The sequence below is a fragment of the Saccopteryx bilineata genome, chromosome 4 (assembly GCF_036850765.1).
Source record: "Saccopteryx bilineata isolate mSacBil1 chromosome 4, mSacBil1_pri_phased_curated, whole genome shotgun sequence".
NCBI classification, from domain to species: domain Eukaryota; kingdom Metazoa; phylum Chordata; class Mammalia; order Chiroptera; family Emballonuridae; genus Saccopteryx; species Saccopteryx bilineata.
Genome location: NC_089493.1, coordinates 221,917,604 through 221,930,427, shown reverse-complemented (window position 1 = coordinate 221,930,427; position 12,824 = coordinate 221,917,604). Strand labels below are relative to the sequence as shown.

General features: G+C 42.3%; 1 protein-coding gene across 3 annotated transcripts in view; it reads left to right on the top strand.

Moving 5' to 3' along the window:
- The first annotated feature begins 3,842 nt into the window (after positions 1-3,842).
- The window catches only part of ARB2A (ARB2 cotranscriptional regulator A), a 497,335-nt gene continuing 488,353 nt past the window's right edge, over positions 3,843-12,824 (top strand). Inside the window, exon 1 of one of the 3 annotated variants that reach the window (XM_066273820.1) lies at positions 3,843-4,002. The gene's annotated coding sequence lies outside the window, so the exon portion shown is untranslated. The remainder of the gene's footprint in view (positions 4,003-12,824) is intronic. The other 2 variants (XM_066273818.1, XM_066273817.1) reach the window with 2 other exon arrangements.

Here is a 12,824-nt window from a genome sequence, read left to right as displayed (position 1 = left end):
TATAGGAACTTATTTCTTCTTCATATCATTAGTCTATGCTAAAATTGGTTTCCTCATATCTTGCTTTGCTTGAAGTCAGTTTCCAAGATCATATTAATGATGTTAAGTGAGGACTCACTATACTTCCTATGACAGCCCTACAAAATTAATACATAAAGCCATGTGCCAACATGTCTACTATCTATTGGGAAAACTTGACAGTTCTTATCTTTTCACTTTATCATCACAGGCACCCTTAGTCAGTGTCTTGCCTTTAAATATTTGCATGTAAGAGAATTGGCAATCACCTTTTGGGTTCCTGTTTCCCAAAATGCATGGTTATTGGATAAGTTTTCCCTGCTACCTATCTGTAAGGCCAGTAGCCACGGCCACCATCACAGCCACCTGGCCCACGCAGGTTCGCATTTGATTCAGACAGACGATAATGAAACAACAGAGCCAAGAACTGCTGGGCCATTACCTTTAATCCTAGCTCGCACCTGGCGGGCAAGAAACACATACAGTGGGAAAATATTTCCCTTTCCATTCAGGGCTCCCAAAGCCACTGACTCAACCGAGTTTCCTAGAATCAAAGGTTTCTACCTCACCAGCCTTATTCACTTCTGTTCCCAATCTCCTTCTCTCTGCACAAACTCTGCATAAACTGGCTTCTCCTTTAGCACTCTGCCATCTTGGCTGCCTCTCTTATGCAATGCTAATTTCAGGAACCGAGGGAGAGCGAGCCCCTGGTCTGCCCCATTTTATAGTGTAGAAATCAAAACCTTTAAGCCAATATACAAATAAAGAAGTCTCTGATACAAAGCCACTTATCTGAGGCATAAATGGGATTCCTCATAAGAGTGCACCACCCCATATCATGCAACAGTCAAGGGTGTGGGGAAAAATCTTAGTTTTGAAAAGATCTTAGTATTAAAAGGGTGGGAAAGGGTTAGTCTTAAAACTAAGCCTTAGGCTATAATGACTTTGCTAGTTTACAGCCTGTCTCCCACACCCAATGCAAACTATAAGCGAGCAAACATACATATCATATTTACAAACTTATTTGACCACCACCATCCCTTACCCAAAATCTCTTACCACCTTCTTCCCTGGTGGAGCAATGGGGTAGACAGGGGCCACATCACATGGGATGTTATAGATTTATGAAAACAATCCCTGTTTTATTTGAGTAGGGTTTTTAAGAGGAAAGTAATAAATTCTGATTTCCATTTTAAAAGGATTTCTATAGCTGCCAGTAGGAGACTAGACTGTAGGCAGGCAAGATTAGCATGTAGAACAAGTAAGAGACAACTACAGCATCCAGTGAGAACTACCTTTTGAAAATAAAGCCATGTGACCTGTGGTGGCGCAGTGGATAAAGCGTCGACCTGGAAATGCTGAGGTCACCGGTTCGAAACCCTGGGCTTGCCTGGTCAAGGCACATATGGGAGTTGATGCTTCCAGCTCCTCCTCCCTGTCTCTCTCTCCTCTCTGTCTCTCTCTCCTCTCTAAAAAAAAAAAAAGAAAGAAAATAAAGCCAACAGCCTAACCAGACAGTGGCTCAGTGGATAGAGCGTTGGACTGGAACGCAGAGAACCCAGGTTCAAAACACCAAGGTCCATGGCTTCAGTGCAGGCTTATCTAGCTTGAGCACAGGCTCACCAGCTTGAGCTAGGAGTCACTGGCTTGAGCGTGGGATCATAGACATGATCCCATGGTCACTGGCTTGAGCCCAAAGGTCACTGCTTGAGCAAGGGGGCACCCACTCTTCTGTAGACACCACCCCCTCCCCATCAAGGCACACATGAGAAAGCAATCACTGAACAACTAAGGAGCTGCAAAGAATTGATGCTTCTAATCTCATTACCTACCTGTGTGTCTGTCCCTATCTGTCCCTCTCTCTGACTTTCTCTGTCTCTGTTAAAAAAAAAAAAAAGGAAGCCAACAGAATTTGGTGAGAGAATGGATGTGGAATGTAAGGGAAAGAGAAATCAAAGGATGACTTGAACAATTGTAAGAATCAATGTACCATTTACTGAGATGGCAAGATATGCAACATAACAAGTTTTGGAGGTAGAAAATATGGACTTTTAAATTCATGTTGTTGTATCGGAACAGCGAGATAAGACATCTTGCCACATAATCAATTAGCCAAATTAAGAAATTAGGAGTCTTTAATTAGCAGGCTACGCGGACCGCATGGAAACCTAAGTCATTCAAATCAATGCTGCCCTGAACACAGTTTAGGGTTAGGTTTTATAGGAAGAATTATATACTGGTTGAGGAATGGGGAGGGGAGACAGTAAAACAAAGCAGTGAAACAAACTTTCTTACAATGTTTATCTATAGCAGTGGTTCTCAAACTGTGGGTCGCGACCCCGGCAGGGGTCGAAAGACCAAAACACAGTGGTCGCCTAAAGCCATCGGAAATACATATCTATAGGTTAATTAACGGAGAAACATTCTGAGTACGCCTGCTACTTTGCAAAACTAGTCCAAGGCCACAGTCTGGGAAGTCTGGGAAACCAGCCTGAAGGCCAATAGGGAGTAATTTACTTTCAGAAAAAGTAAGTTCCGCTAAAAGTCTCTTTGTTTTATATAAAGTAAGTTTGCCAAAAATTATTTATGTTACAAGACTTTCTTTTCTACACTTCAATGTTAAATACCCTAGTATAGATGTTAAATAAGTTAGATACATGAATACAGACATCAAAGGAGTCAAAGCTGGATATGGATATTAAGAACCATTAGCATAGTGATAGCATATAAAGGATAGTGAAGAGAATGGATGAGATCAGCTGGGGAAGGAGAGAGATAAAGCCAGGAGGAGATCTGCGGCACACTAACATTTAGAAATCAAGAGGAATCTAATGAAGAATCAAAAGAGCACTGGGATATCACAAAAGTTGAATGGAAAAAAAAAGTGTTTCGAGAACAAGGACGTGCTTAACTGTGTCAAATGCTGCTGAATGTTCAAGTAAGATGAAGACTAAGAGTTGTCCCTACAATTTACCAGGACTGTTTAAACACCCAAATACCTACCTACAAACCAACTCTCCTTTCACTCTAACATTTAAGATATCTCAGTCTATAGTGCACAAGAACCAAATATTTAAAAATTACAATTAACATCATGTATTGTGTACTCTGGGACATTGAGGGCATTTTCATAGGTAATTTTTACTATCAGGGATTTTTGCCATAAAGGCTGAGTAGCAAACCCCTGATAGCAATGTGACTAGCTTTGCACGTTTCCAATCTACCTTGTTAGTACAGGTATACCCCATAGCTTTACTGCGCTCCTCAGGTGTTATGCTTTTTTTTATTTTTATTTTTTGCAAATGAAGGCAAGCCCCTAAACCAACATAAAGATTAGGACTCATTTATTGCAGTAGTTTCAAACAGAACCCACCATCTCCCAGGTATGCCTGCATTCAACAAACAGGGAAAAGAGCAGGTTCAGGGAATCTATTCTTGACTTCCTACTTTACCTACGCTATAACTGAGAGGTAAATTTTATCTGCTAAAGCTAGACTTTCTCACCGTCCCTCTTTTCTGGACTTGAACGGACCGGTAAAGGCAGATAAGCCAAGGTCGCAGAGTGGGCACTGAGCAGCATGGACTCTCTGGAATTGTTTCTTAAATTTCGCTTGGAGATCGAAACTTCAGCGTGGCCCCCGGAAGGGGTGTCCCCCACTTCAGAGGGGTGGAGGGAGGGCGAGCAGACCTGCACGTAATTAACGTGACTACTCCCACCTCCCACCGGCCTCCCTCTCAGCCCACCTAGTGCCGAGGAGCCGCGCCAATGACCACGCCCCGTCTATTTCCGGATTTGTCGCTGTCGCGTGCGCAATGACGTTTCGGTCTCTTGCGGACCCCGGAAGTGGAACTCGAACTTACTGGGGGCGCGGATCCGGAGAGAGAAAGTCATAACAACCGCACAAGAGTGTTCGCAGGGCGAGCTGGAAGGCCACGCCTCCTCCCGCCTCCCTCGGCAGCCCTGTAGCTGGGGGCAGAGCTCAGGTAGGACGTCTGCTTGCGGGCATGTGAGCTGCGGGGCAGACCCGGGCCGTCACCGGAGAAGGGGGCTGGCTTGGTCCGTCTGGGGTCGGAGTTGCTGGCCCCGGGGCGGAGGCTCCCCGGAGCTACTTACTCTGCGTTTCCTGCGGACACCTCTGCTTTATGTCCTGGACCCCCGATGGGTGATTTCCACCTCCTGTTTCCACTTCCGTGGCTGGACACGTGTGTTCCTAAATGACTTTCCTCACACTGGACCCGGGGGTTTCTGGAATCCCTGGAGACCTACGCTTGCTTGGGAGGGAGGTAGTGTGGTTCTCTGGTTAAAGATTTTCTATAAAAATTATCTACTGCCAAAGCTTTATTAAAAGTCATTTATTGCAGACAGAAGGTTAAAGTGCAGTTATAAAATGTTCTAAAAAGTTGCAGCTTGCAGGTTCTGACGACTAGTTCAGTTGGTTTGAGAGTCGTCTTGATGTGCCAAGGTTGCGGGTTCCACGCCCCCACCCCCAGCCAGGACACACACGACAGTCAACCAATGGGTGCATGAATGGGTGGAACGGCAAATGGATGTTTCTCTCTTAAATAAATTTATTTTAAAAATTGCACCGTGGGATATTTAATAGGAATGAATTCTTAGTTGACTACTTTTGCCTTAGAAAGTTGGGTATATTTTGGAAGTAGTCTTTTTGTCCCTTCATCCAGAGAGTTAACATAATTCTTCTAGTGCTCCAGAGCGTGCATCTGTTGGTCCAAGTAACTAGCCTCTTAATTCTTGGCTGTATTTATTGATAACCAACTTTGTTGCATTTGTCCATTGCCCCCCAAATCCTCTGAAAAGCTGTAAAGGGAAAATTCTGTGGTTTTCAGACTACAAAATACCTTGTAACTTTTATTAAAATATATGTAATATGATGTTTGTTGTGAAATACGTAGTACCTTTTTGTTTTAAAGCCATGTTAGAGGTAAATTCTTTATCCTTGTGCTTTAGCAAGCATTGTGAGGGACACATATACTCTGTTTTAGTGTATTGAGAAACTAAGAGGGAGCACTGTTTGAAGTGCTTAATTAAGGTCTTATGGTCACTGCCGGTACCACGTTTCTGTCTGACTTTTAAACTGGGTGTTCCTTCCACTTCACCAGTGAAGCCTAAACAGGGATGCTCTGGATGGCTGTTAGGCAGTGGTTGTTTCAAGGCTGATGGATAGCACCAAGGCCAAGAGGGAAATACACTGTGTGAAGCTGTGAATAGCCATCTATTCACTTAACAAATATTTATCAGCTACCTATAGTGTACCAGGTAGTGTACTAGGTGCTGGGAATATAGTAGTGGCCAATAAAAGTTCTGTGCTCTTGCAGAACTTTATATTGTAGTGGATGAAGAAAGAAAATTGACAAGCATACACACACACATACAGACACATATACATGCACACACACACATATATACATACACACATATACATATATGTCAAGTAGTCATAAGAGCTGTGAAGAAAAATAAAGCTAATTAAGGGGAAAGAATGATGGACGATGCTATTTTAGAATTTTAGATAGGGTGGTCAAGCTTATCTTTTCTGAATAGGGGACATTTATTTGAGTAGACATCTGAATGAAATGAGTGAGTGGGAACAGGGGTTTTAGGCTAACAAAAAGCTCCGACTCGAGTATGTTTAGTATATCTTGGAATTGCAAAGGTGTATAGGCGTTGGGGGCGTTAAGATTTAAAAATCTTGAGAACAAATATTTATGTAGTGATTTGGTGTGTTCATGAGGGAGCTTATTTCTTAACAGCCTATTTTTCTCACCTTTCACAAGCAGACCTCTGTGAGGAGGATCTGACATTCTTATATATGTAGAGATGCTTCTGTACTCTACATTAGCACTGATGACGTTAAGCACCATTTACTCACTTGTGCTGTTTTAAAGTCAGGTTGGGTTTGCACAGTAACCAGGGTAACTACCGTAAGTAGCAAGTATTTAATTTTCTGATGTATGTCAACTTTATTTTTCATTCATTTCTTTTTTTGGAGTAAAATATACATAAATTTTACCATTGTAATTCTTTTTATTTTAAATTTTTTTTTTTTTTGACAGAGGGAAAGATAGGGACAGGACAGGAAGGGAGAGAGATGAGAAGCATAAATTCTTCGTTGAGGCACCTTAGTCGTTCATTTATTGCGTTCTCCTACGTGCCTTGATGGTGGGGAGGGGGGAGCTACAGCAGAGCGAGTGAACCCTTGCTCAAACCAATGACGTTGAGATCCAGCCAGCGACATTGGGCTTCAAACCAGCGACCTTTGGGCTCAAGCTAGCGACCATGGGGTTACGTATATGATCCCATGCTCAAGCCAGCTACTCCGCGCTCAAGCTCGTGAGCCCATGCTCAAGCCAGATGAGCCCACACTCAAGTCGTGGACTTTGGGGTTTCAAACCTGGGTCCTCTGTATTCCAGTTCGAGTCTTGTCTACTGTGCCACCACCTGGTCAGTCTACCATTGTAATTCTTTTTAAATTACATTTCAGTGGCATTAAGTACATTCATTGTGATAGACAACCATCACTACCATTCATATTCAGAACTTTTCATCTTCTTCAACTAAAAATGATGCCCTTTAAACATTAACTCCACATCCCCCACTCCTCTCAGCCCTAGCAACCACCGATCTACTTTTGTCTCTGAATTTTCTGTCTCTACTCTAGGTACCTCATATAAGTGGAAACATACAATATTAGTCCGTTTGTGACTAGCTTATTTCACTTAGCACAGTGTCTTCAAGGTTCATCCATGTTGTAGCATGTGTTAAAAAATATCCTTAGGCTGAATAATATTACATTGTATGTATAGTCCACATTTTGTTGATCCATTCTCTTGTTCACTCTTGTTCATGGATAGCTTTGTTGCTCTCACCTTTTGGTCGCTGAGAATAATGCTGCTGTGAACATGGCTGTGCAGATCTGTTTGAGTCTCTACTTTTATTTCTTTGGGGAATAAATCCAGAAGTAGGATTAATAGATCATACGGTAATTCTGTGTTTATTTTTTTTAGGAATTGCCTTACTATTATCCCCAGTGGCTACATTATTTTATGTTCCCGCCAGCAAAACACAGATGTTCACTTTCTCTCCTCATCTCAAACAATTCACATCCTTTGTTTTTTGATATTAGCCATCCTAATGGATGTGAAGTAGTATCTCCCGTGCTTTTGATTTGCATTTCCTTAATTATTGATGATGTTAAACATCTTTTCATGTGCTTTGGGGACATATGTACATTTTCTTTGGAGTACTATCCATTTGTTTTAAGATCTGATTTTAATAGAAATTCTTGGAGATTTTGGGGGGAGGGGTAAATCTTCTAAAGGTTAGAGAAGGCAGCCACTTACGTGTTTCATTGCTTCTTTAACTCTGTTTTGGTAAATCCAAAGGAAGTTCCTTCCTTGCATAAAAAGTAAATTATTGCTGAATTGGAAAATCAGTAATCTATTCAATGATGATGAGAATGAATAAATCTGGGAGCTTCAGTAATGCCACTAGTTCTCTGAACATTTAAATATATATTGTCTTGTGCTGTGTAACAAGTTATCTACAACCTGGTTGGTTCTGGTGTAGGATCTCTCATGAGGTGGTTTTTATAGTGTCAGCCAGGACTGCGGTCATCTGTAGTTGGATTGGGTCTCCGTGGTCCACTTTCAGGCTCACTCATGTTCCTGTTGGCAAGAAGCTTCATTTACCACATAGGCCTCTCCATAGGGCTGTTCACGATATGATTTTCCTAGAGTGGTGATCTGAGAGAGTTAAGAGGGCACCTGAGATGGAAGCCCCAGTCTTTTATAACAATCTCAGAGGGGTGATTCTATCACTTCTCTCGTTTAGTATTGGTCCTACAGATACACTCTGGTACAGTGTGGGAATGGACTACATGAGGATGCGAATTACGGGAGGTGGGACGCTGACTGCCACAGTTTACCCGTTGGCCTCCAGTGGTTTATGTCTTTCCCACATGCAGAGCACACAGCTGATTCCCATGGCCCTCAAATGTCTCATTCTGTTACTTTATCATTTCAAAGTCCAGAATCTCATCATCTAAGTCAGAGTCAGGTTAAGGTGGACATGGGGTTCCCTTGGTGTAGTTCCTTAAGCACAGCTCCTTGAGTCTAGTTCTCTCCACCCTCTCCTCACCCCAACACCCAACATGCTGTGGTGGAACAGGCATGGGATAAGTGCTCTAGATATTCTTGTTCCAAAAGGGAACAAATGGGAGACATAAAGGTGTCACTGGTTCATAGAAGTTCTGAGATCCAGCTGTCCAAATATTAAAAGTTTTTTCGTGAGGTCTCGAGCCTGAGAATATTTTTCATGCTTTGCCTTTGGCATTATTTATTGGTTTTACTACATTTTTTTTTTCCATGAAAGATAGCAGGTGTTTGCAGGTTAGTAGTTTTCTCAGCCTGCTTCCTACCAGTAGAATGTTGGGGTCCTAAGGTCTCACTTTACTTAAAATATATTAAATCTTTCAAATATTAAGTAATAAGATACATTAATCTCTTTTTAAATTTAATTTTAATTTATTTTTTAGTGAGAGGAGGCGAGGCAGAGACAGATTCCCGCATGTGCTCTGGTCAGGATCCACCCGGCATGCCTACTAGGGGGCGATGCTCTGCCCATCTGGGACCCTTGCTTGCAACAGAAGTCATACTTTAGTGCCTGAGGTGGAGGTCAACTTGCGCCAATTGAGACATGGCTGCTACAGAAGGGGAGGAGGAGAGAGAGAGAGATAGAGAGAGAAGTGAGAGAAGGAGGGGTAGAAAAACAGATGGGAGCTTCTCCTGTGTGCCCTGGCTGGGAATTGAACCCGGACTTCCATTCGCCGGCCAACCTCTACCAGTGAGCCAACCAGCAGGGGCTGATACATTAATCTTTTATAAATCTTGTGGAGGTTCTGTGAAATCTATTGAGAGATGCATTATTTTAGACAAAAGCCGTACATACACATTTCTTTGAGATAAATACTTGGGCCTGCTAAGAAGGCTAATGGACAATGTCTTCAAGCTTCCTAGGACTTTTATTAAAGAGGACCGATAAAATATATGCTATTCTCTTTAGAGGGCCTTTTGTCTAACCGACTAGTATTCTGAAGAACCACCTTTTTAGTATTTTTGAGGTTTTAGCAAAAGATTTTTTTAGTCATACCCTCAGCTTCATGTTTGAACCATGTTTTCCTGGTAGTGCCCTGGATTGGATCTTTGTTCAGAATACATTTCTTAATTTTAGCATCGTTTGACTTCTGGAGATAAATTTTTTAAGCCTTTATTTATTTATTTATTTATTTATTTATTTATTTATTTATTTTACAGAGACAGAGAGAGTCAGAGAGAGGGACAGACAGGGACAGAGAGACAGGAACGGAGAGATGAGAAGCATCAATTATCAGTTTTTCGTTGCACATTGCGACACCTTAGTCGTTCATTGACTGCCCTCCCACATGTGCCCTGACCGTGGGCCCTCAGCAGACTGAATAACCCCTTGCTCAAGCCAGTGACCCTGCATCCAAGCTGGCGAGCTTTTTGCTCAAGCCAGATGAGCCCGCACTCAAACTGGCAACCTCGAGGTCTCGAACCTGAGTCTTCTGCATCCCAGTCCAACGCTCCATCCACTGAGCCACCGCCTGGTCAGGCTAGACTTTATTTTTAAAAGAGTTCTAGGTCCAGATAAAAATGGAGTGGCAAGTTTAGAGATTTCCCATACCTGCTCTGCTCCACACTTGCACAGGCTCTTTGACTGTCAGCATCCTGACAGCAGGGCGGTGCATGTGTTACAGTTCGTTAGCCTACACTGACACATCATTATTGCCTGAAGTCCATAGTTTACAGTAGCACTTTGTCTTAGTGCTGTACGTTCTATGGGTTTGAACAAAAATGTATAGTGACATGTATCCACCATCATAGTATGGCACAAAATAGTGTCACCGATCCAAAATAGTTTCACCGCCTGTTCATCCTTCCTCCTCCCCTTCCCTCCCCGCAACCACTGATCTTTTTACTGTCTCAATAGTTTTGCCTTTTCCAGAATGTTGTACAGTTGGAATCATATCATATGTAGCCTTTTCAGATTGGCTTCTTTCCCTTAGTGATATACATGTAATTTTCCTCCTTGTCTTTTCATGGCTTGAAAGCTCAATTTTTTTAGTGCTGAATATTCCATTATGTGGATGTATGTACCACTGTTGATTTATTCATTCAGCTACTGAAGGACATCTTGGTTGTTTCTAAATTTGGCAGTAATGAATAAAGTTGCTATAAACATCTGTGTACTGGTTTTGCAAGCTTTCAAGGAGCTTAATTCCTGGATTATGTGGTGAGTGTTTAATTTTTGTAATAAACTGCCAAATTATCTTCCAACATGGCTGTACCATTTTGCAGCATTTGGTGTTGTCAGTGTTTATTAGGATTGTGGCCATTCTAAAAGGTGTGTATTGGTATCTTATTGTTTTAATTTACAGTTTTCTAATGACATATTAACCATATTTTCATGAGGTTATTTGTCATTTGTATATCTTCTTTGGAGCAGTGTCTATTTAGGTCTTTTGCCTATTTTTTAAATTGAGTTGTGTTGGTCAAATAAGTTTTTAAATATGATATACAGTGTGTCCGTAAAGTCATGGTGCACTTTTGACCGGTCACAGGAAAGCAACAAAAGACGATAGAAATGTGAAATCTGCACCAAATAAAAGGAAAACCCTCCCAGTTTCTGTAGGATGATGGGGCAGCATGTGCACATGTGCAGATGATGACGTAACCGTGTATACAGCGAAGCAGCCAACGGCATGCCAGTTGAGATGTGGACAGTACAGAGGAAAGTTCAGTGTGTTCTGTGGCTCGCTAAATTCGAATCCGTGACCAAAGTGCAACGTGAATATCGGTGCATTTATAATGAAGCGCCACCACATAGGAATAACATCACTCGGAGGGATAAGCAGTTGAAGGAAACTGGCAGTTTGGTGGAGAAACCCCGTTCTGGTAGGCCATCATTCAGTGACGAGTCTGTAGAGGCTATACGGGATAGCTACCTAAGGAGCCCTAAAAAATCTGTGCGTGAGCCCACATTGAACTGCACTAAATAGGTATGAAACTGGGAGAGTTTTCCTTTTATTTGGTGCAGATTTCACATTTCTATCCTCTTTTGTTGCTTTCCTGTGACCAGTCAAAAGTGCATCGTGACTTTACGGACACACTGTATATGTTTGCTCGCTTATAGTTTGTATTGGGTGTGGGGAACAGGCTGTAAGCAGGCCAGGTCATTATAGCCTAAGGCAGGGGTCCCCAAACTTTTTACACAGTAGGCCAGTTCACTGTCCCTCAGACCATTGGAGGGCCGGACTATAAAAAAAACTATCAACAAATCCCTATGCATACTGCACATATCTTATTTTAAAGTAAAAAAACAAAACGGGAACAAATACAATATTTAAAATAAAGAACAAGTAAATTTATTATTATTTTTCAACTTTTTTAATAATTTTATTTTTTTAATGGGGTGACTCAATAAATCAGGATACATATATTCAAAGATAACATGTCCAGGTTATCTTGTCGTTCAGTTATGTTGCATACCCATCACCCAAAGTCAGATTGTCCTCTGTCACCTTCTATCTAGTTTTCTTTGTGCCCCTCCCCCTCCCCCTTTCCCTCTCCCTTTCCCCCCTCCCCCCGTAACCACCACACTCTTATCAATGTCTCTTAGTTTCACTTTTATGTCCCACCTACGTATGGAATAATGCAGTTCCTGGTTTTTTCTGATTTACTTATTTCACTTCGTATAATGTTATTAAGATCCCACCATTTTGCTGTAAATGATCTGATGTCATCATTTCTTATGGCTGAGTAGTATTCCATAGTGTATATGTGCCACATCTTCTTTATCCAGTCATCTATTGATGGGCTTTTTGGTTGTTTCCATGTCCTGGCCACTGTGAACAATGCTGCAATGAACATGGGGCTGCATGTGTCTTTACGTATCAATGTTTCTGAGTTTTGGGGGTATATACCCAGTAGAGGGATTGCTGGGTCATAAGGTAGTTCTATTTTCAGTTTTTTGAGGAACCACCATACTTTCTTCCATAGTGGTTGTACTACTTTACAGTCCCACCAACAGTGTAGGAGGGTTCCTTTTTCTCCACAGCCTCTCCAACATTTGCTATTACCTGCCTTAGAATAAGTAAATTTAAATCAACAAACTGACCAGTATTTCAATGGGAACTATGCTCCTCTCACTGACCACCAATGAAAGAGGTGCCCCTTCCAGAAGTGTGGTGGGGGCTGGATAAATGGCCTCAGGGGGCCGCATGTGGCCCGCGGGCTGTAGTTTGGGGACCCCTGGCCTAAGGCTTAGTTTTAGACAGCTTTTCCCCACACCCTTGACTGATTGATATGGGTGGTACACTCTCATGAGGAATCCAGTTATGCCTCAGATAAATGACTTTGTATTAGAGACTTTCCTGTTTTGTGTATTGGATTAAAGCAGGCATCCCCAAACTACGGCCCGCGGGCCACATGTGGCCACCTGAAACCATTTTTACAGCTCCCGCCGCACTTCCGGAAAGGGGCACCTCTTTCACTGGTGGTCAGTGAGAGGAGCACTGTATGTGGCGGCTCCCCAATGGTCTGAGGGACAGTGAACTGGCCCCATGTGTAAAAAGTTTGGGGACCCCTGGATTAAAGGTTTTGATTTCTGCACTATAAAGTGAGGCAGACCGGGAGCTTGCTCTCTCGGTTCCTGAGATTAGCATTAGAGGAGAGAGCAGAGAGGAGAGCAGAAAAAGGCCACGTGG